Source organism: Ictidomys tridecemlineatus, chromosome 11 (genome assembly GCF_052094955.1).
Source record: "Ictidomys tridecemlineatus isolate mIctTri1 chromosome 11, mIctTri1.hap1, whole genome shotgun sequence".
NCBI classification, from domain to species: domain Eukaryota; kingdom Metazoa; phylum Chordata; class Mammalia; order Rodentia; family Sciuridae; genus Ictidomys; species Ictidomys tridecemlineatus.
In genome coordinates, this window is record NC_135487.1 from 108,799,747 (window position 1) to 108,824,834 (window position 25,088).

General features: G+C 45.4%; 1 long non-coding RNA gene across 1 annotated transcript; it reads left to right on the forward strand.

The window, feature by feature from the left end:
• Positions 1-4,027: 4,027 nt before the first annotated feature.
• LOC110599077 (uncharacterized) lies at positions 4,028-11,616 on the forward strand. Its single transcript, XR_013428077.1, has 2 exons — positions 4,028-4,903; positions 10,357-11,616. It is a non-coding gene; the product is annotated as an uncharacterized LOC110599077 (long non-coding RNA).
• Positions 11,617-25,088: the final 13,472 nt, after the last annotated feature.

Below are 25,088 nucleotides of genomic sequence, written 5' to 3' on the forward strand. Positions count from 1 at the left end.
CTCCTTCAACGTTTTTTTTTTTCCCTGTTTATTTGTTTGTACAATTTTGAGACAGGATCTCACACATTCGTCCAGGCTAACCTTGAACTTGTGATTTTCCTGCCTCAGCCTCCCATCCTGCAGGCCCAGGAGGGGCCACAGGAGCTCTCTGGTCCCCCTTCCTTTCCTGTTTCCTCCTTCCCTTGTCTCCCTACAGGAAGCACTGCGACAAGATGGTGGCGGTGACTCAGCGCTGGAAGAATAAAATCTTGAGTGGGGGCTGCCTGAGTGGCTGGATCCTCTGACAATGGAAGAATGTCCCCTGAGCTCACAAAGGGCGTCGCCACCGGCTGTAAGACAAAGGCAACAGCCACAGCCGAGTGTGGGGGCTGGGGGGGTGTGGGGGGGCAGACCAAAGGAAAGGGGGAGTGGAAAAGAGATCTTAGTACTTTCCAAGATGAAAAAAGGAGGAACAAAGGGGAGTCACAGACGTCTCTGCAGCTAAAAATAGCTATTTGCCATGTCGGGCGAATTCTGTGTGTTTCATTCACTCCTGTTTGTATTTAGCAGATGAACCTGGCTTTTACTTATGACGCACATTTTCCACCTCGGAGGCCAGGCATGCCACCCCCACCCCCAGGCTCCTGCATGGTTTAACCTGGGAGGTGTGTGAGGCAGTCTGCCCAAGCGCAGGCTCTGTGAGGCAGCTGGGTTCTGTCCCAGGTGGGTTCTCGCCTCTGCTAAGTAACAGATGAGATGCGTCTGCTGCTGCTTGCTCCTCCCCAAACCTCTCCTCATCCTAGGGCACGACCAATGGCCAAGAGGGAGGACCTGAGACAAGCAGGCACATTTAGGCCCTGGTGAGCTCACCAGACAGATTGTCATCCAGAGAGCTCTGGTAGCCTGTGTCCTCCCCACTCCTTAAGGACCACTATCCCTGGGTGGTATGGCAGGAGCAAAGCCAGGTTCTAAGCTGGAGGAAGGGAACCCAGGGGTGAGCAGGCCAGAGGAGGAGGCCTGAGGCTATGATTAGGAGCAAAAGCCTTAAAAGGTGCTACCTTCCCTGGGTATCTGTTCTTTGACCACTGCTAAGGATTGAATTGTGTCCCTCCAAAATCCACATGTAGAACTCGAACCCCAGTATGACTATTTGGAGACATGACCCGTGAGGCAGTAATTAAAGATAAATGAGGTCCTAAGGGTGGACCCTGATCCAAGAGGACAGGTGTCCTCATAAAAAGAGACACCAGAGAGCCGCTTCCGCTCTCTGCCACAGGGGGACACAGAGCCAAGGCACCAGGAGCTCGGTCAGCCTGCACCTTGATCTTGGACGTACCAGGCTTCGGAACTGTGAGGAATAAGTGCCTGTTTAAACCACCAAGAGTTTGGTCCTTTCTGTTTCACATCTATAGGTTCCACAAGGGTGGATTCAACCAATTGTGGATCAAAAATATTTGGGGGAAAAAAAATCATCTGCACTGAATATATACAGACATGTTTTTGTTGTTGTGATTCCTGAAACAAGAGAGTATAACAATTATTTACATAGCATTTATATTCAGGATTGTAAGTAGTTTAGAGAAGATTTAAATTATACGTGGATATGCCAATACGATGCTGTTTTATATAAGGGACCTGGGTCTCCGAGGATTTGAGTATCTGAGGGGAGTTCTGGAATCAAGACCCCCTGCATACGGAGGGAGGAACTGCATTTTGTCACGGCAGCCTGAGTAGACTGGTACCCACACCAAGGTGTCATTTGCTAACTGACCAAACTGATCCTTGTCTTCCCTCTATTTCTAGCAATAAGTTTTTAATCCCCATCTAAGCAATCATCAGGCCACACAATGAATGACCTTGTAGAGACAGTTACCAAGCGGCCTTTCCAGAAGAATCTGCACGGGGGCAGGGATTCCTCAGTCTGCCTCTCCCTGGCCACAATTCTGGGGAAGGGTGTGGCCATCTCACGGAATCTAGGCCCAGCCTTGCTACGTGTGAGAAAAGGAGGTGCTCTGGAAACTGGATATCCCAACCATGACAGTGACATCCTGGGAACTGGCCTCACCCAAGCCAGTATCTGTGCCAGCACTAGAGTCCTGACAGTACCCCCACCTCAGACAGCCAGGCTCACAGGCCACACGGTGTCCCTGTCCGCAAAAAACCTGAAGGAGGAAGCAGCTCACAAAGAATTCAGAGTTTTGACGTGGACTCCTTAGAAAAATGTCCTTTCATCCAGATCTTAAGGAACTAGATATAGAGAAATTTGCTTAACACGCTAGGTTACTAAAAGGAATCTCAATGGAAGTCTGTTAACTAGACTTTTCTTGTTTTCTAACAAAAATATGAGGTTTTTTAAAAATTAGAGCTTCACTTAAATTCCTTAAGCACATCTATGTTCTGTGAAATAACGGCATGTGGGGATTTGAAACAAATGTTGGAAGAGATTTCATGAAAACAAGTCTACCCTTCGGCCTCAGGAATGACTAGATGGGGGCCACCTTCGTGACCCACAAAGAACAAAGACGGGGAGAGTGGGGTGGGGTGGTATATTCAAGGAAGCTTAATGCTGGCTGTTTTGTGGTCCCAGCGAGGGAACCTCTTGACATCCTTTGAACCCAAGTGTCCGATTTCAGCAGCAACAATCAGCATTCATCACCCCAATTCAGTGTGGGCTGGAGCCTCCAAATCCGTCTACTTGGGCCTTGCCACTGCCTCTGCTTAGGGCCACTAATTGCCTAAAATATCATCTATTGCTGCACTCACATAGTGCCCCGAGACCCCACAGGTGTACTCTCCTCCCTTTCTCAGCACAAAGCTGCCGTGAGGAGATACCACTCCCTGCGTCCATGACAGTGCTGTAGGAACTGGCCCTTCCCTCTCGCTGCCCCCATTTTCTTCTTGGATCCCAGACACAAATAAGAATAAAGCCTGCTTACATGTCCAGGTCATTTCTAAGCTCCAGTGCCTGCAAAAATTCCTAGCATTGAGAATACAAGTCTGTCATTATGGTATTTGCAGAACCAAAGACTGTATTTAAGGCTTCGGAATGATGCTTATTACAACCCTTTCCTGGATTCCCATGCCAAGAACATGACACGAATAGTCTTTTTTCAAGGACATTTGCCAGGAAAGGCAGAATGGATCTGATCACATAGGAAGTGTTTGGGGTTGGCCTCACGCTCTAGTCTAGGGAGAAGGAAATTTTCCAGGGACTGCGGTAAGAAAGGAGAATCCACCCAGGACTGTGCCTCACCCAAAAGCTCAAGAGGCTGCCAACCCTTTATGGTGCTGGGGCACCCTGAGTGCTGGGGCAGCCCTGACGTCACCCACAGGAAGTGGGTGAATGAAGGATTAATGGCAAGGGAAGTAGATGGATGAGGGTTCTTGGATCCCCTGGAGGAAAGCAAGTAGATACATAAGTGTCGCACACAGAACTCTAAAAGGAGTCATGCTGGGGTGGGGACAGCAGAGGCACTCACTCCAGTGAAGTTCCCATTTTCTAAAAACACTTCCAAATACCTTTCCACTACTCAATCGCCCCAAATAACCTTCCATTTTGAATTTCTCCTTAAAAAAAAAAAAAACTCATCAAGCAATTAGAAAGATGACATCCCACATCATTATGATCACCATAATCCATTACCTGATTTTAAAAAACAGGCATTGTATCTTCTTCTGATGATTAAAGCAAAACCTGCTGTTACCTTGCCTGTGGGGAGGAAAGGAAGTCATCCTCGAGTGAGGTTGTGTGCCAGGGAGAGGGATCTGGAGGTGATATAGATTGGGGAAGAAATAAAAATGGTCCAAAGTCAGCCTCAGCAACTTAGAGAGGCCCTAAGCAACTTAGTGAGATCCTGTCTCAAAAATTGAAAAAATAAAATGGCCTGGGGATGTTGCTCAGTGGTCAAGTGCTCCTGCGTTCAATTCCTGGAATCAGGAAATCCCTTCCTTCCTTCCTTCCTTCCTTCCTTCCTTCCTTCCTTCCTTCCTTCCTTCCTTCCTTCCTTCCTTCCTTCCTTCCTCAAACATTTTCCGGGCACTTGCTTTATGTCAGTCCAGGTACTAAGAAGTACAAAAAGATGGATTCTGGCCTTAGTTCTTTTAACTTCTCCAAGAAGTAAACATCAAAATAGGATTTGATGGGCCAGAAATATACTGGGGGAGGTGCTTATGAAAGACAAAGGAGGAAGGATCAGGAACGGGTGGGGAGAACCTTCAGGCTACAGTGCAAGTGTAACACCAGGGGAGAGAGGGAAGAAAGGGTGCAGTATGGAACCTCAGAAGGCCGCGAGTGCCTCCCAAGAAGTCTGTTAGCGAGCTTGAGTGGGGCCAGCATGGGCCAGCTTTGGTTCGCCCCAGTGTCGTGGGCTGGGGGCAGACAGGAAGATTCAAAACCATGGTGGGTCCATCAGGCAGTAGCTAGAGGCCGTCAGTCCACCAAATTTCCTGCAGCAGTGCTGGTGAAGGAGATCCAAGTAAGCACTTCCCTGGTCCTTCCAGGAGTCCTCGATTGAGACAGAGAGACATACGCATCACAGCTGCCTCGCAAGCCTGTGGACTAGCCCTTGGGGGTTAGCTGGCCTTTCCGTGTCCAGTCAGCCATATCCGGGCTGGCAGGAAGCAGCCATGCATGGCTCCAGAGGGAGGGCCATGATGAGTGGCTGCGTACCACCCACGTGCCCAGGACAGCAGAGAGATGGTTGACAGAATACAAGGATGCACGAGATGCAGGACAAAAGGAGGGAGGTAACTAATTGCTCAAAAAAAGTGGTCAGGGAAGGGGGTCAATGACAAGGGGATACAGCAAAATGGGTTTTGCAGCATCATTGGAATTTCTTTTACACGTGGGAGGATGCACGGCGAATCTGTATGGAGTCCTGGATTCATACCCTAGCTCTGTCAGTTATCAGCTGTGTGACTTTGGGTAAGTCTTGAACTGCATCAAGTCCCAATTTCCTTGTTTTTTTTTTTTTTTTTCCTGGTAGTTATTGTTTTTTGAGACGGATCTCTCTATGTTGACCTAGCTACCCTTAAATTCCTGGGCTCAAGTTATCCCCCCGACCTCAACCTCCAGAGTAGCTGGGGCTCCAGGCTGGCACCACCAACCACATCTAGCTCTAATTCCTAGTTCCCTCATCTGTGAAATGGAGGTGACGATAGTACCTATTTTATAGAGCTGTCACCATGACTTGTGTAAATTCACCAGCAGAGTCTCTGCCCAGTGGCGTGTGAGACCTAAGAGGTAACAGTATCCTTGTCCTTACCACTTCTGACATCCCAGACCCTGAAAAAAAAACGCTTACACAAAGGTAGGAGAAGATGGAGGGCAGCCGGCTGTTAAAGGAGGTCACTCAGGGAGGGAGAAAATCAGATTGCCTTTTTCAAAGAGACTAGAGGCGGGGCATGGACTCAGGGCTTTTACATTAACTTAAGCAAAAGATCAAAGGACTCCAAGAGAGGGGGGGGAGCGTAATAGAAAGGCATTCCGAAAACAGAAAGGAAAGAAAAGACAGCCATTTGGGAGGAAATGATTATCTATGGTTGGGCTGGGCGTATGGGTGAGGTTGATTGAAGATGATGCCTGGTCCCCCGGCTGCAGTGACCAGATGATGGCTGGTGACCAGTGGCCAGTGTCCTGGCTGGTGCCTATCAGGCAGGGGACTTTGATCGAGGGCTGGGTTGTGGAGACAAGAGAGCTATGTGTGGGCATGCTGGATCCAAGGGGTCTCTTGGACCTGTCAGGGCATCTGTCCAGAAGTTGGAATGAAGGGTTATCGAGCTCAGACAAGGTTTGGGAGGGACTTGGAGATGGTGGCCACAAACCAAGTGGCTGTCTGAAAGAGATGGACGCAGCCGTAGGAGTGAGAGGAGAGTGGGTGCCAGGATGTGCTGTGTGACGGACATGGGCCATTCCTGCAGCCTCCCTATCAACACACGGCCAAAGGTGAGGAGATGCGCATCCTCCACCCCCACCCCAGGAAGCCCCTGGAATCCACAGTGACACTGAAGGAATCAACAGCCAGAGTGAAAATCAGCTTGAGCTGAAAAAGGAAAAAGAAATCCCGGGAATCAGGCTGGGGGTGGGGGGAACCAGTGTCAACAAGGGGCCTTGCTTCTCCCAAGGTCATGTAGTGGCTGTGAAATGCATGACGACCTCTTTCTTACCAGAGGCACCCCCAGACCTGTTTGCGAAACTCTTCTATTACTGAGGACCCCCGATGGCAGAGGTGCCCTCACCTCATGACAGCACACTGCACCCCTCCCTGCAGCCCCTGATCCCACCCCAGAAATCAAGGTCTAGAATTGAGCCCTGCTCCCCTTCCACCTGCTCTGCCTCCTGCAGCAAAAACACAAACCCTACAAAGGATGCAGCCCCCTTCCCTCTTGTCCAGCAGCCAGTTCCTCTGGGGGCATCCTTGCTTGCTCTGTCAAGCAAATAGATATGTGTGTGTGTGTGCATGTGTGTGTGTGTTTGGGTGATTTGTATTTAATAATATGCAATCCCTAAAAGCAGAAGTATTGCTAATGACAATGTGTGCATCAGCTGTTTCACTGGAGGCCTTACGCCCCGGCTTGGAATAAAAGACTCGAGGAACAATGTTAATTGGGAATCTGGATGGGAGTAGGCCTCACCAGCCTTGCCGGGGAACTTCTCAGCCCACTTTAGAGAGCTGCTTTCTCTCCCAGGTCTACACTTTCAAACAAACACAGGCCAGTGGGACCACATTTCAGGGAAAATGAATGATCTGTGGGCTAAAAATCACTAAATAAGTCACTCAAGGAATGTTTGTAAGAACTGGGATAGTTTTTTTGTTTTTTGCTTTTTTTGTTTGTTTGTTTGTTTTTGGTACCAGGGATGGAACCCAGGAGCGCTTTACCACTGAGCTACATCCCCAGCCTTTTTCTGGGGGGGAGCGGGGGTCGAGACACAGAATCTTGCTAAGTTACCTAGGGCTTTGCTCAGTTGCTGAGGCTGGCTTTGAACTTGTGATCCTCCTGCCTCAGCTCCCTGGGCCCCTGGGATTACAGGCATGCCCCCAAAGTGCGCAATGGTATTTAGTTCTCGAAAAGGAAATCATCTATTATCCAAAGGATGAACAGTTAAAAGGTATCAAAGTTGCCTGCCTTGGCCTGGGAGGATGGAATGGGAACAATGAGTGAAGTGCCAGGCAGTCCATCCAAGCTCAGCAGGGGAGTTCACCAGCAGCCAGTGCGGGCCACACACAGACTGGCAGTGGGACTGCCTCAGGGCTGCTTGTCACAGAACGTAGAGACTGTGGCAGAGGGAACCTAAGACCTGTAGGGACTTGGACTAGATGACTTGCAAGGTCCTTCCTCCTAGGAGTCTGGGATCAGTCTCTAACGGGGCAGGACAAGGCACCTAATGCCGTCAATGGCCACATCTCCATTCTCAGGGGCTAAAGTGAATGCAGATGGGGAAGTGGGCACGAAAGGAGACCAAAGCCCTCTACCAAGGGACGGTCCTTCCTCCGAAGGAACTGTAACACCAGCTCTCTGTGTCCCTACCTCTGGGGCCAGCAGTTTCTATGTTTCTTGCATCGGCCTCTCTTCCATCAAAATCACAGAATCTAGGAGAAGACAGTGGCTAGGTGGGTGGAGGCTCCCAGAATAGACAGAATACTTGACTTTTCAGCCAGAAAACGGTGGACCACCAACAGACGGGAGACTCTGCTGGGGAAGGGAGAGGGTATCTGAGGTGAGAGAACAGTCTCCGAATCTTCCAATCAATCAGACTCTCTTCTCGAAATGCATGCAGCTGGAGCCAACAGTCCCGCAAGCCCCAGACTGCAGAGGGAGGCTAGTGACCTCACTCCAGGGCCCCTCCCCCTGGGCTAGGGACTCTCTCTGCAAGATGACTGCTCCAGGGCCCCTCCCCCTGGGCTAGGGACTCTCTCTGCAAGATGACTGCCACGTCATCTGGGAAGGCATGAGTTTACATCAAAAAGGTTTTTTAAGAAGACTTTTTTTTTTTTTTTGACTCTGCTTTCTTACTGCAGTGTAATATTCAATGCACCCTCAGGGCACTGCAGTGAATCCCAGTTAGTGACGGCCACATCTATAATGACTGCTCATCTCACAGGCTGGTTTTTAAATATTTGTTTATTTTAACAAATCATTTCCGATGAGGGGCGGTGGGGGGGGCGGGCTCGTGTTTTTTCTATATCCCCAATATTTAACAAAGTGCCTGGCACAGAATAGGGTTCAGTAAAGAATGCTTATAAACCATGAACTTTGTACTGCAACACCGAGGCCAAGTCTTGTCTCCACCAATCACTTTTAGTGTGACTGTGAACCAGTTTCTAAACCCCTCTGAACCTCAGTTTCTTCATCGGTAAAATCAGGCACTTAGCATATGGTCTACCACAGAAGGAATTCTGAATCAGTGCTAGGGGCTCTCCATTGTGGTTCTATAGAAGATCCAAAGAGGCTGTAAATGTCACCAAGTTTCAGATTGAGTTTAGCACCTGCTCAAAGGCACTTTGGTAGGGGTGGGGAAAAGGTGGGAAATGAAGCACACCCTCACTTAACCAGAATGCGCTGTCTCTATCTGGTTGATTGAGCTTTCATGTGGATTTTAGGGCACAGGAAATGAAAGAGTTTTCACTATTCAGACTAGTTCAACCTGCAAACTGGTGCCAGAGTCTCCTCTTGAACATCCTGGCCAATGTTTGTCTGGTGGTTTTTTTTTGTTTTTTTTTTTTTTTTTTTAAAAAAAAAACACTTAAATTCTGTATGCGGCCCCAAACTAATTTGCTTAGTGATTTTTCTTACTCTTTGGAATATTCAGAAGCTCAAACAAATAGCTAACGAAGTTTTATTGCCTTGTAAAAATCCCTCCAGACCTACTTGAATGAAAAGAGCATTGTTCAGAATTAATTGAAGTCCAGTACTCCTTCAATAGTGCTACCATCAACATTGAAAGCGGTTGTCCTCCCTCGGTTGTACACATCTCCCAGCAATTCTGGTTGCCCTGTTAATTTGCTTTGCAATTCCTAGTTATATAGAGCATAAAAATGATTTTCAGCCTAGATCCTTTATGAAAACTTGTCCAAATTCTGAATCAATGGAGTCCGAAAGGATAAGATTTTCATGTTGCCATAAACGTTTTCCATGTTGTAGCACTTCTGATTCTTCAAACCATTTTCATGTCTGATATCTTACTTTAGCCAGTCCCTCTGGATTGAAGTCAGATGAGAAACAAATTCTATAGGTCAGCATGCTGTATAGGCTGCAAAGCTGTTAAGTTATTAAACCCAAGGTGTCTGGGCTCTGACTCACAGCCTGGCCTGTCCTCTTAGACTGTGTATCTCTCTTGCTCTAAGGGACCGGGAGATGACTCCAAGATCTTCCAAGACTTAGAAGAATATAAAGACTTGGCAACTGGAAATGCTAAAGCAGATGGGAACAGAAATAAATGGATGTACCTATGTACATAATAAATGGGTGTCATGACGGGTATTTGAGGAATCCCTCCTTTACCTCTGAAACATGCCCTTTGGTTTTTGGTCACTGCTCTTTGATCTGCTTGCTGCCCTCACCCCTGTCCATTTTCAGATGCGTAGCCATCTTTTAAGCCCAGGCCAACAAACTCAAATGCCACTTCCTTCAGGAACCATTTCCGATCACCTCCAGTTCAAGGCATCCCTCCCTGTCCTCTGAACTTTTAAAAGTCCCCTGAATCCTTCTGCCATATTACCTGGTACTGTTGCTACAGAGCAAGGCATTTCTGTCCCGTTAATTTACAAGCAACCTGAGAACAGGACCCTTAACAATTTCCATCTTGCTTCAGTTACTGTGTTACGGGGGCTGACTCTGCTGTTGACCCAACGACCATCCTCACCTTCCTCCTTGCGATAAACTTAGACTGAGTACCTAGCTGCCTTACTAGAGCTGCATTTCCCAGGTTCCTTTGCATCCAGGCGTGGCCCAGTGAGGCTTTTGTTCAATGGATAAGAGCAGAAGGGAGGTGAAGTTGCACTTCAGATTCTTAGTGATGGAAGAACTTGCTCCTCTGTTCATTCCCCTTCCCGAGGTCTGGAAAGCAGATGTGTCCCCGAGGACACCCACATCGCTAGCAAATTTCCCTACCACACCGAACACATGAGAGGCATAAAATTGTACTTTTCTTAAACGATTCCATTTTGGGAATCTCTTTACTAAAACTGCTTTGCCCAGTCACTACTCAGAGCCCAGGTATTCAATACAATTCTGTGAGTGGATGAATGAATGCACAGGTAAATGAAGGAAAAAATGAGATGAGTGTGCGAATGAGTATACCACCTGTTGCCAGTTGCAGTTCTGCTTGGAACAGCAGAATACTTTTCCTAATGGTGTCTCTGATTTTTCCTGATACAGAAAGAGTCAGGAAATACAGGGAAAGAAAGGTGGGAGCCTGTGTTTCCGAAGGCAGGTCCCTCAGGAAGTCCCGTGACTGACTTTTTGTATGATGTTGGGCTCTTCTCCCGCGAGCTGCTATCTGAAGACTCAGAAGGAAGCTTCCTGCTGTCGGGACATGGGCTGCAACATCTGGAGCTGGTAGAGTATCAGGGAAAGAATCGTGTCAGTTGACAGTAAAGGACACTCAGAGGAATCCAGCCCTGAAATGGCCATGTTGTTTCAGAAATTCAAAGGGTTTTGGCTAATGTGCAACCAAATACCTCTGTAAAGCCCGGTGGCCTCCTAGAAATAAGAATGTGTGCTCTGTGTTCCTCACAGGGCCCCGGTGAGAATCAGTTGAAATCACGTGTGTGAAAGAGCTTGTCCACGGAGCATCACCCCCGATGGCTGCTGTTCAATCTGCTTGGGAACTCCCTTCCATTACTGATTCATGTGATTCTGGTTGGCTGCTAATCACTCGGTCTTTCTCTCCTGGGCCAAAATAGTGAGAAAGGAACCCAGGTTTGGCCAAACATAGCCCCCAGTTTTCTTGACCGCAGTGATTTGTCCGGGTCATGACCACAGGACCCACACAGGCTGGGCCAATGGGAGATCCTCTCTAGGGAAGGCTCCCTCGCCCGGGTTTACCAGCTGGGAGGGGTTCAGCAGAGAGCTCTTTGCAGCCCTGGGTTGTGAATGGAGAAAGCAAGAGTCTTGTAACTTAGAGAGAGAAGCTCTGACTTCTTGTGTCTGAGACCAGTTCCACCTAAATTCTCCAGAGATACACAAATTATGTTTGCTAAAATCTTAAAAAATTCCCTTTTTCCCTTAAGCTGATTTAAGTTGCCGTCTGAAATCATCCCTAATAAAATACTCTCTGTAAGTAACTTATCATTATCCAAGAGACTCTTTCAATGGGTTTCAAGAGCTTATACAGAGTTTCTAGCCAGGAACAATGCCACTTGAAACCCTGTAATCAAGAATGGCCTTGCTTCATGGGAAGAATCTTTTTTTTTTTTTTTTTTAACCAACCGTGTAGCTTATAGGGAGACACACACTTTAGTGAAGGTAGAAAGGGACCCAACCAGCCAATGAGTCCAGTCTAGCTCACCTTAATGATCCCCTTGGATGATAGTTTTGCTTAAATATTTCCAAGAATGGCAGTTTCACTTCCTTGCAAGCCAGACCACCTGATTGCTGGACCCCTCTTCATTCTTAGAAATAAACTCCAAAATGTTCTCTCTAGACCATTTTTTGGGGGGAGGGGTGTCTTTGTTTCATTCACTGAAAAATGCACAATATTTCACCCTGCCAGCCCCAATTCCAACCCTTCTGAGTGAATAGCTCTTCAGATGTGTGAAGATAGGAAGTTTTGTTTGCCTGAGCCTTTTCTGCTCTGAATTAAAAAATCAACTTTGCTCAGGTGACAAGGTTGTTAAACACATCATCACACTAACTTCTCTTCCCTGAGACCCTGGCAATGAGTCAATGTCAATTTTCACCCATGATGCACAGAACCACATTCACAACTGCAGCTCTGTTCTTGCCAGGGCAGAACATACCAGAACATTCACCACCCTCGATCTGGACTCTCTGCAGGCTAGAAATGTTCATGTCTTTTTTAAAAAAATCCTTTTCCTACTATTGATTCATATTGAGCTGAAAATAAACTAAAACCATAAATTCCTCTCTCTTTCTCATAAGAGCTGTTAACTTGTCTTTTACTTTTATGGCTTATTTTTTGAAACCGAGTGGGAGAAGTTATATGGATCTTGATTTATTATTGTGGGCCATGATTTTATGGTTTTGAAAATACCGAGAATGTCAACAAACACGTTTCCTTTGTTTTTCAGAATTGGGTTGGTTGCAAATCAGACAAGCTCACCTCTTTGACTTTCCCTAAATCATTAGTTAAAATGTTGAATAGGACTGGATCTAGGGCAAGAACCCTCCCTTCAGAAGTCCAGGAACTGGGCAAGGACTTTAAGCTGTGAATCCACCCACAGATTCACTTGTCCAAGTCACATTTCTCCATCAAGTTCCCACGGTGAGAACTGTCAAACTCCTGAGCCAGCCTAATCAATGCACCATTTATAATTTTCCCTTAGCTTTGGAGAAAGCTCTAGACCAATGGCCATGGGACAGACTCATTTTGTGGATTTTAGGGCAGCAGCTGAATGCACCTACATAGATCAGACCAAAGTAGCACATAGGCCCTGAGTGTGTGAAGAGATGGGAGCTTTAGAAAGAGATGGGAGGAAATCAGAAGACAATTTCCTCCCATTCAGAGTTTGCAGCTGAAGCAGCCTTGTAGGGAGATTCATCTAATCAGTGTGCAGGCAGCTAGCTATCTAGGACTTAAATGTGGTGAGACATTGAGGTACAAACACAAGCCCTGTGTTCTCAGAACTAGGATCAATATACCATCATGCAGAAATATCGAGGAACTTTGAACTTGGGCAGGTGAGAAATTGTACCTAACATCCTTAAGAGCTGGAGTGTGAGAGCGCAGCTAATCACATCTGGGGAAGGTGATATTGGATCTATGATAATGCAAAGAGGCAGAGCTCTGATGGAGAGTCACGGAGCCTGGAGAACCCTGGGTGGGTACTCTGAGACTGCTAAGCCCAGCGAAGCTGGCTAGCACTTTCAGAGCCTTTTCACCACTGAAGATTGGAGTCAGGCTTGGGTGTTCATGTGAGATCCTCCATACTGAGCATTTTTGAGAAGATAGCATTGCAGTCTTATACTAGTTTCATAGGGCTGCTGTAACTAATTACCCCAAAGCAAGTAACTTAAAACAATAGAAATTTATTTTTTCATAATTCTGGAGTCCAGAAGTCTGCTATCATGGTGTTGGCAGAATCATACTACCTTCCTAGGCTCTGGGATGAGTCTGGTCCTCACGCCTCTCTTCTAGCTTCTAGTGACTGCCGATGACCCTTAGCATTCCTTGGCATGTTTTTCCTACAGACACATCAAGCAGATCTGTGCCTCTGCCCTCCTCTTCTGTCTATCTTGTATCTCCATCTGCCCTTTTATTATTAGGATGCTGGTCCTCAGATTTATGGCCCCATAGAAAATCCAGGATGATCTCATCTCAAAATTCTTAATGTAATTACATCTTTAAAGGCCCTGTCTCCAAATAAGGCACCATACACAAGTTCCAGTGGTTGGAAAGTATATACATTCTTCTCAATTTTTTTCTGCTACCACCAAACCATCTCATCTTGACCCTGAGCAGAGCTTGGGCTACCAAGAGCAATGAAGAGCTGCAGATAGAAATGGACAGTATGTGCATTGCCCCCTGTGGATAAAAAAGCATATTTACTGAGACCTGGAGAAAGAACACACACACACACACACACACACACACAAACATGCATGCATGCACATAGAGGAAACATTTAATTTTAAGGTCCCAACCCCAAACTCTTACTTTCTTTAGATATATCACCAATTAGAGTGACTCTACAATGTGTGTGTGTGTGTATGTGCACACGTACATTGTGTTTAAAAGACTCATTTGACCAGGATCATCCCTGTTATTGCTTCCTTGTTACTTTTGCTTTTATTTACTAGTTTGAAGACTACTTTTTGTTTATCTCCTCCTATCTATTTTATCACCTCCACATGGCTTGCCATCAGATGGGTAGCACCCACGGATGGCCCAGGAGGAGAGCCAGGGAACATGGTATATATAAAGTGCTACTGTTTACAGACCATTGCTTGAGCAGCTATGAGTCCGATTCATTCCTTCATCAGATGCTCTCTGAGTATCTATCATTGGCAAGATACCATTCCAGGTCTTAGGAGACGGGGGAACGTAAAGATGGTCCCCCACCTCTACAGTGTTTAAAGCAAGTTGGTAACGTCTCATCTTTCAAACTGAGAATGTTATATCCAAAGGAAAGAATTCAAAGTTGTGTCAGTAGAACAGTCACGTGGAACATCGCCAACACCTTTCTGTTTGGGTTCCCTACAAACAAGGGTCACATACATCATCTTCTTAAAACGAATGCTGCCACCTTAATGAGGTTTGTAGCATCTCAGCCTTTAGAGGAGAAAACGGAGGCCCCCCTGCTAAACTGGTTTGACTCAGATTCCCAGAAGTGAGCAGTCGAGCTGGGATCTAAGTTGAGGTGGCCTCCGTGAAGTCTAGCCTTTTCCCACCGGGCCATGACGGAAATGATTTATTTGCTCTTTCCTGCCTCCAGTTCTAAGCCATCTTCAGCCCCCACCCCTCCACTGCCCCTGGGACTCTGTGCTCTTAATGGTACCTCTGGCTGATCCGGTCCTGAGACTGCGTGGGCTGACTCTTCTCCAGTCTCATTGCTTCTCAGTTCCCTAATTTGATAAATTATGCTAATGGAAGAAAACAGGTCAAACATAGCAAATTTCCAATTCTATTTTAAGCTTTGAGGAGATGGAGCTTTAATGGAACATGAATACAAAGCCTATCTATCTAATGAACATGCTGGATGAAGGATAAACCACTTCCATCGTTATATGAACATTTATCTGGCGCTTACTGTCTCGGAGGAACTGAGAGAGGAGGTACACAGGGGGGGATGGCACATTGCCCCCCCTCCCCCCCCCCCCCCCCCCGCCGGGTACCGTGGCACAGAGCTAGGAGCGACAGCGGGTCAGAACTCTGCTCCAGTCCTTGCTGTGAGGCACCGAGCAACTAACAAGCTCTCTGAGCTTAGTGTTGTGTAAGGTGGAGATGGAAAGAATGACTCACCAGACGCTGGTGAAGAGGTGATGGGCTCCACCGTGTAGACAGGCCTGCTAGGTCTTAGGAGTTCCATTTTTGAACATATCAGTTTCTTTCCTTCTCAGAGAGCCTGCATTTCAGCTGGGGAGGGAAAGTCACCAACGTAAAGTGACTTGAAGTTCATGACAGCTCAGACAGCCTTACCCTTCCTGACTTTACAAATGAATCACACACTCTGGGAAGGTGGCCCAAGGATGCAGACACAGGTGAAAGGGCAAGGTGTAGGGGAGAAGGTGGGGAGCAGGTGGGAGGGTGGGCTGCAGGTCTGGGGCCAGGCGGCTGAGTCAAGCACATACGGTTCACGAGGGCAGAAAGAGTGGGCGGTGATGGGCGTCAGGGAACGAGCCTCCCCTCCTTGGATGTTTTTATGCCTTTCTTGGGTTCTTTAAAAACATGTTTTGAATTACAAAAATAACATATATATATATGCATAAAAAGAGGACATTCACCCGATATAAAATTTGATAAATTTATTATAAAATACAAATAAATTACTTCTCTCACTCCCCCAGTCTTACTGCCAAGCACTGAGTACTGATAACCATTTGCTGTTGTCCTTCATTTCTTCCCACTCAAGTGTATTTTTATATTAAAATTATGGCTTTGATTTGACAACCATGACTTATCTTAAGAATTGTTCTGTCATTGTTTTTTGTGGTCGCTTTCTTACTCAAAATCTATCATGGCTGACCTTCCACATCAGTAACTACAGACCTGCCTCATTGTTTGAAAGAGCTGCGTGGTCTTACGAGCATGCGTGGACCATAATTTATTTAACGAGGGCCCTCCATCTTTCACGATGATAAACAGCGATGGCATGTCTTCATTCATTCAGTAAATGGGAACCGAGTAGCTAGTATGTACCAAGCACCTGGATGTGCTCCAGAGACATGGAAGTGAGTAAGAAAGCTCACAGTCCCTGTGCCCAAGGAGCTTACAGATTGCAGGAGAGAGAAGCAGGCCTCCGTGCAGCAACCGCCCAGGGAAGGAGCAAATTGTAGCTGTGGCTGGGAGGCGCACGCTGCTCTGGGGAGGGTGTCACTTGGTCAGATGGGAAAGGAGGGCTGGCAGAGGGGAGCACTGCAGAAGCTGTGGCAGTCACACGGGTGAGGAAGGGTTACCCTCCTTCACTCAGGCTGACCAGAATGGCAGGAGCTCAAAGGACTGAGGGGCACGAGAGGCACCTACAGGGCTGGTGGGCTGGGCTTTGGGGTCCTGCTGAAGGGCTTTGCCTGTCCCCTGAGATCCACACAGACACATGAGAGGGTTAGGAGGAAATTGCTCAGGCCAGAGATGACAGGGCTTAGATTATAGTGATGGCTACGAAGGGGGGAGTGGAGCAGAGAGTTTTAGAAATATTAAGGCAATAAATGGCATGAATAGGGCCTTTGGTGATTGACAGGTCTAGGGTGCTGGGCAATGGTTTGAAGACCGCAGGGTGGCTCTTGGATTTCTGGTTCGCATGACTGGTACAGTAAAGATGCTATTTGTTGAGAAAGGCAGGAGTGGAAAAGGAGTCCCAGAGTCCAAAGGGGGAGAGAGAGAAGGGAGAGGGCAGGACCCAACTGTCTCCTTCCTTGATCAGACTTTTGCCATTACTCTCTTTACTAAAAACATAATCATAGTATCTAATTTAAGTTCGTTTTTCTACTTTCACACTGAAAATGGGATCTAACGGGGCGCTTTGGCTCATGCCTGTAATCCCAGTCATTTGGGAGGCTGAGGCAGGAAGATCCTGAACTCAAAGTTAGTCTTAGCAACTTAGTGAGGACCTAAGCAACTTAGCAAAATCCTGTCTCTAAATAAAGTATAAAAAAGAACTGGGGATGTGGCTCGGTGGTTAAGTATTCCTGGGTTCAATCTCTAGTACAAAAAAAAAAAAAAACCTTTATATTTTTAAAATCTCTAAATCCTTACCACCATGGCAAATTACTAAAAGCTAGGTGGCTTAAAATAACAGAAATGCGTTCTTACAGTCTGGAAGCTGCAAATGCAAAACCAAGGTGCCACTCCACTTTGGGGGCTCCAGGGCAAGATCTTTCCTAGACTTTTCTGGCATCTAGGAGCAGTGAAGTTTCTTCGACTAATGGCAACAGAACTGCAGGTTCTGCCTGTCTCCGTATGAACCCCTTCTCTGTGTCTGAGTCTGCCTGCCCTTGCCTTTCTCCTAATGTAGGGTGATCTCATCACGAGACCCCTAAATTAATTGCACCTGCAAGTTCCCCTTTACCAGCATGGGTCACAAGTCTTAGGTTCTGAGGGTTAGGACATGGGCATATCTTTTGGCGACCACCATTATAACCACTGCCCTCATTAAGCACTGGATGAAACCTATAATGGGAAAAACTGTGCACGGTTTAATAATGCCCGTGCAGGGTACCACCTGATCATCCAGGTGGGAGCAGGATCCTCAAAGGCCTATAAATCCAGTTGTCATTAACAAAGTGTCTCTGTTATGGTTTGGAGGTGAGGTATCCCCCAAAAGCTCATGTGTGAGACAATGCAAGAAGGTTCAGAGGAGAAATGATTGGGTCATGAGAGCCTTAACCCAATCAGTGAGTCGTCTCCTGATTGGATTAACCGAGTGGTGGCTGAAGGCAGGTAGGGTGTGGCTGGAGAAGGTGGAAATTGGGGGGCTGTGCTTTTGGGGTACACATTTTGCATATGGCAAGTGGAGTCTGTCTCTGCTTCCCATTCATCATGTGAACCACTTCTCCCCACCAGACTCTTCCGCCATGATGTTCTACCTCACCTCAAGCCCCAAGGCATGAAGACAGCCTTCTACAGACTGAGACCGCTGAAACTGTGAGCCCCTAAATAAATTCTTTTTTCTCCTCTAAAATTGTTCATGTCAGGTCACAGCAGTGGAAAATCTGACTGAAAGAGTCTCCCGGGATATCGATTCACAATTCACCTGCTTTAGAAATCACCTGCGGTCCATGTTAGACACCTAGATTCCTGGGTCCTTCCCAGGCCTACTAGATCAGAGTTTTCCGGGGGAGTAGGTGGAACATCTGAATGCCTATTCACTAGTCCCAGATCACTGCAATCTCATTCTTAAAACCCACTGAAGCCTGCTGGTGGGGGTGTGCAACTCCACAGCGGTTCATTAAAACGTTAAACATACACCCGCTGTTTAGTCCAAACACTCTACTTCCATGAGTCTACCTAAGAAAAAAAGAGAGCAAATGTCTACACAGAGACTTGTATGCCAGTCTTCACAGAAGCTTTAACGGTAAGAGTCAAAAACCGGAAATGACCCAGAGGTCCATTACTAGGTGAAGGAATAAATTGCAGTGTATACATACCACGGAATTCTACACGTCCATAAAGGGGAACAAGCCATGTGGCAACGTGAACAAATATCAAATATTATGCTACGTGAAAAAAAAGACAAAAGTGAGAGGGTGCATACTCAATGATTCCACTGATAAAAAACGCAGGAAAATGTAAACTCATCTACAGAGAAGAAATCAGTAGTGAACTGGGGATGAGAAAGGAAGGGGGCCGGAGGGAGAGACCAAAGAGCAACAGAAGGGAATTTTGGTGGTTGATAGACACAGTCATTGCCTTGATCGTGATGCTGTTCCACAAATTTATATATATGGCAAAATATGTCCAGTTGTACATTTTAAATGTATTAAATTTACTGCCTTTCAATTATACCTTCTTTCATTTTTTTTTTGAGATTGCCTCAAGCATTTTTAATTAAAGTAGAGGTGAGATTAAGTCTTCAAAGATCTTTGAGTTGTGCAGACCTGGAGCAGATAGATAGAGAGAGGGGAAGCAGCCGGGGCATCATCGTGTACGTAAGAGGCAGTGCTGGCTCATTGGTTTTAGTTATTGGGTAGTATCTCAAGGTGGGAAGGGACCACAGTTCATTTCTCCATTCTTCCATGGGTGGACATTTCATTTATTTTCAACAGTTAATTATTACAAAAATGCCTTACTGAATAGTCTTGTGAGCATCTCCAAGTACCTATATATGACAGTGTCTAATGAAACCTACAAATGGAATTGTTGAATTGTGGAGTCTGTGCACCTTCAAGTTTATTAAATTGCCAAATTCCTCCCTCCAAAGTCACTGCAAAAAAAAAAAAATATGCACTCCTGTCAGTATCTTATAAAAGTCACCACTGTTCTACGTACATTAACACCTGTCATTATCAAAAATTGTATCTCCCTGGTGTTCTACTTTGCATTTCTGAGATTTTTAGCCAGATGGTGAATCTTTTCTCTCTTTTTTTTGGCCATTGAGATTTTGCTGCTGGGAATTCTGCATGTATGCTTTGCCTGTTTTTTTCCTGTGGACCACTTGTCTTACGTTTGTGGACCTGTAGTTCATCTTATATGCTTGTATTCAAGTCCTGTATCAGCTGTATGCTTTGCAAAATCCTCCCAACTGTGATTTCTCTTTACACTTTGTTTTATGGAGTCCTTTGTTATATGGAATATTAGTTTCCAAACAATGCTGTGACAAATTACCACCAACTTCATGACTTACACAGCAAACTGATTATCTTATGGTTCTGGAGGTCAGAAGCCCAAAACGAATTCCACTGAGCTACCATCAAGGTGCTGGCCGGGCTACATTCAGACTTCTGGAAGCTCTCGGGAAGAATCCATTTCCTTACCTTTTCTGACATCCAGGACGCCTATGTTCCTTGATTTGTGGCTTCTCTGCCATCTTCCAAGTCAGTGACACCGAATCTTCAAGGCTTGCACTGTGACACTCTGCCTCCTTATAAGGACATTGATAAATTGGGTCAGCCGGATTTATCACGTAGTTCACATTCCCTGCCAATCTGCCGTGCATCTTCATCATATAGCAAACTTTCATAAATGCATGGGTTTGTTCCTGGGCTATGTATTCTCTTCTTTTAATTATTCCTTTTCCAAGTGTGGTCCACGGACCAGGTGCATCAGCATCACCAGGTAACTTGTTGGGAAGGTAGAGGGTCAAGCCCTGACCTAGACCTTCTCAATCCAGGTCTGTGGTTAACACGATCCCACTGGATTTGGGATCTATGTGAGCATGAAAGTTTGAGAAGTCTTCATTTACTCAATGTTTGGGGGATCTTAATTATGTGAGCACTATACTAAGTACTGACGTCTGGTCAATCATATTCTCCTCTCTGTTCTTCATGCAGACTTCATAATTTAATTTGGGAAAAATTGGAAATTTTAGAATGATCTAAGTCAATCCATAAGTTTGTCATATTTCTTCACTTGTTTATGTTATCTTTTATGTTCTTCAATAAGCACTGGTACTTTTCTTTATAGAGGTCTTATATAGCTTTCATGTGGATTTATTTCTAAGAACCCTACAGATTTTTGTTACTCCTGCAGATGGTGTTTTTAATTATCTTTTCTAATTGTTGCAGATAATATTGGAATACAATTCATATATGCATATTGATCTAGCTATCTTGCTGAACATTTATTTTAATCTGTGCTAATAGTTACCATAGATTCCCTTGGTCTTTTTTTTTGTAGATAATAATATTGCATATGAATAATGATAGCTTTGATTCTTTTCTTGTCTTTTCAACTTCTGTTTATTTTCCTTGCATTAATCTACTAGCTGGAATTTCCAATATAATGATGAGTAGTGAAGCAGTCATGGTCTTGATCCTGAGGCTAAGGAAGAATCATTTTAAATTCTTCAGCATGTTTACAGCAATTTTTAACGGATACACTTTATAAGGTTTTTTTTGCCAATTTTTTACAGAATTAGAAATAGATATCAAAAATTTTATCAAGTGCTTTGTATACATTTCCTAAATTGACTAATGTAAACATAACCAAAATTGCAGGGAAACCTCAGAATTACTAATCAGGTTAGAATGGAGAGGTTATAAGGGGTTGTTTCAACTATTTTTCTCTCTGTTTCAGGTATTGTCACATTCCTTCTGTTTTAAATAGTTCCTTCTTCAGGATACCCGATGAATGTGTTTCAGGATTCAAATGAAATACATCTTTCTAGCCAAGTGTGGTGCCTACCTGTAATCCCAGTTACTCAGGAGGCTGAGGCAGGAGGATCACAAGTTAGAGGCCAGCCTCAGCCATTTAGCAAGACCCTGTCTGTTTCAGTCATCTTTGTTGCTGCTGTGACCCAAAGACCTGGTAAAAACAATCAGAGGAGGAATAAAAGTTTATTTGGGGGGTTCGCAGTTTCAGAGGTCCCAGTCCATAGAGGTCTGACTCCATTTCTCAAGGCCTGGGATGAGTTAGAACATCATGGCAGAAGAGTGTGGTGGAGGAAAGCAACTGGGAACATGGCACAAGAAAGAGAGAGAGAGAGAGAGAGAGAGAGAGAGAGAGAGAGCTCTGTTCAACAAAGACAACATATAATCCCCTATGGCATGCCCATGGGACCTACCCACCTCCCCCAGCCACACCCTACCTGACTTCAGTTACCACCCAGTTAATCCCGCTCGGTAATTAATTCACTGACTAGGTCAAGACTTTCCTAATCCAAACATTTCACCTCTTGCATTACCTCCAGCAAGAGCTTTTAGGGGATACCTCATATCTAACTTAACGCTGTCTCAAAGAAATGAGTTGGGGAAGGGGGCGGTGGCTAGGAATGTGGCTCAGTGGTAAAGCGCTCCTGGTTCAGTCCCCAACACAAAACACACGTGTATGAGTGTGTTTGTGCTTGTTATAATTCCTTTTAGGAAGTCCAGAAAAATCAGCCTATTTAATGATGTGCATCAAAATACAGACCCTGTCAGCACTCACATATTCAAAATATATTTATTGAGCACTAATTATATCCCATACACGGTGCTCTGAGCAAGGATTTAAAATTTAAATGAGATTGGGCCCCTTTCTGAGAGCATGAACATTGTGCAGTACTTAAAAGTCCTGGAGCCAGCTTAACTTTTTTTATAAGAACTTGAAGTTGAGTAAATGACTTAATTTAAGTTCTTTGCGCCTCAATTACCTCCTCTGTAAAATGATAACATGAAATAATAATAAAATATTTTAATGGATTTTTGTAGTGATTAAGAGGATACTCACATTTCTACTTAACCAATAAGGAAAATATATCTCCTTGCATCGAAATCCTGACATGCTTTGGTTCATTACTTCAGTAATCAATGGACTCAAGGACTCCATTCATTTTCATTCTGGGTTCAAACATTTTCTTTCTGTGCTCAGTCTGGTTCCCCTCCTTGTTGCAAATGATTGCCCACATTTCTGGCATATAGAAACTTCTAGAAGTATCTCCCCTTCTCCCACCCATTAGGCTTATCTTCATGTATCTTTGGCTAGAATTGCATTACATGTCTATGCTGAAACCAATTGCTCCAAGAGAAATGAGATCACAGTAATTGGTTTAGACCAACTGGGATATTTCTCTTCTTGACTTCCTAGGAAGAGTCGTAGACCTCTCAACAAAATTAGGGTTCTGCTAGCCATGAAGAAAGCGACTGGTGGCTTGGCACCCAAGAACCATGCCTACACAAGACTGTTGTAAAACTTCAGTGACATCATTTGCATATCGCCTTTGGAAAGGGATCCGGTGCATAGTAAACACGCAAACATTAGCTACACATATTTCTCATGCAATTCACAATTAAGTTATAAAGCTAGACAAATGTTTTTTAAATGTATTTTTCTTCTGATGTCCAATGATGAATGTTAAGAAGGTGTCCATGGGCTGGGGATGTGGCTCAAGCGGTAGCGCACTTGCCTGGCATGCTTGGGGCGCTAGGTTCGATCCTCAGCACCACATACAAATAAAATAATGATGTGTCCACCGAAAACTAAAAAAATAAATATTAAAAAATTCTCTCTCTCTCTCTCTCAAAATAAAAAGAAGGTGTCCATGGGAGCACCCAGGAGACGTCCCTAACCTGGTGTGGAAAGAGAAGTGGAAGGGTAAGGAGAGGTGGGAGAACCCAGCAGGTGAGTCTTCTCAGAAAGAGATGATCTTGAACTGAGTCTTGAAAGACGGCGTGAGAATGGGGCATGGGACTGGAGACTTTAATCCTCTGTGCACTTGAACATGCCTGGCGGAGAAGACTGGAGTGGAGTCAGAGGCCACCCTGCAGCTAGATATACCCAGTGGGCAGGGAAATGTCAGAATTCTCTTTGTCTTAAACAGACTGATCTTAAGCACCTGTCAAAGTTTATTATCTTGCTAGCAAAGAAACCAGCAAGGTGATAAAGGAGAGTGCAAATCTGGAGAGGGCTTCTATATTTAAGAGAAAGAATTTGTTATATGTAGACAGTTTTTTAAGTGAGAAGGATTGCGAGGTCATTTCACAAGGTCATAATTTTCAAGGCCTTTGGGTTATACCAAAGGAGAATTGTAGCAGGACAGTCTAAGACACCAGGTGTGCTGACCATCACTCAAAAAGCAGGGGAAACAGGTAAAAGACCGGGTGCATTTAAGAAACAATGATATCCACCACGGCTTGGTTTCCCCCACTGAATCTGAAAAGCTGGTTACATGCAATGCAGGGAGTGGGGCCTGTGGGGAAACTGAAATTTGTTTTGAAAATGCCACGACACAGGGATCACTCTCTGGGATCTAAACCCCTCCTCCCAGGCCTGAAAAATCCTATCATTACCTCCCAGAAGGATGACAAACTAAGGCAAGCCGTACACCCCTTGGTGCGATTACTTCCATTGCAATAAAGCAACTCATCTATGCTTTTAAACACCTCCACAAAGACACTATGCATGCATGGAAATGGGTTTCCTTTTTTTTTTTTAATTATTTTTTTTATTTATATGTGACAGTGGAATGCATTGCAATTCTTATTACACATATAGAGCACAATTTTTTATATCTCTGGTTGTATACAAAGTATATTCACACCAATTCATGTCTTCATACATGTACTTTGGATAATGATGTCCATCACCTTCCACCATCATTTCTAACTCCATGCTCCCTCTCTTCCCCTCCCATCCCTCTGCCCTACCTAGAGTTCCTCTGTTCCTCCCATGGTCCCCCTCCCCTCTATCCACTATGAATCAGCCTCCTTCTATCAGAGAAAACATTCGGCATTTGTTTTTTGGGGATTGGCTAACTTCACTTAGCATTATCTTCTCTAACTCCATCCATTTACCTGCAAATGCCATGATTTTATTCTCTTTTATTGCTGAGTAACATTCCTGCAAATACCCACTCCATCTTAAGCAACCAGGTTAGTCAAATCCAAAGCAGGTCCTTTGTGCGCCTCCTTCAGGGCCAGAGAGTGATGATTCCCAGCATATTTCCACCAGCCCAGCCTCACTCCAAAGGCAGTAGCAACCAGAAAGGACCTGGATGGTGACAGCATCCATCTCAGGTTCTGTTTGCTCCCGGCCACTGAGTGCAGTTCCTCCTGAACTCTCTCCAAAAAGAGGCGTCCTGCCAAGACAGAATGTTCCAACCTGGCCACACCCAAGAGATAAAACAATATGTTTGAGAGAAGCAGCAACCAAGGGAGGGAAGGTAAATAATCTTGCACTCCGGGCTTGGCTGGAAGTCGAGGAGGAAGTGAGCATGCCCTCCCTGCCCTGGCATGGGGCTGTGTGCCTTGGAGCCTTGGCCAGCTCTGTCCCCACTTTCCCCAGCACCATCCTGTGACCTTCTCCAAAGCCAGGACTGAGTCTCACACATGTGGTACTTGGATACCTAGTCCTGGGCCTGCGCACCGTAGGCCTTTGGCCTTTGCTATCGGTCTGACCCATAGTGGATTCTTTACCAATTCCATATCCTAGGCCTCCTAGTGAATTCACCAGGAGTGTGCTTCTACATCACCTCCGTGCCTCTCTCCAACTTGGATTAATTGATTATTACCTGAGTGCAATTTAAAAATTACATATTTCTAGCAGGGCACGGTGGCACCCGCCTGTAATTCCAGTGGTGGGGCAAGCTGAGAGAGGAGGATCTCGAGTTCAAAGCCAGCCTCAGAGCAGCAAGGTGCTT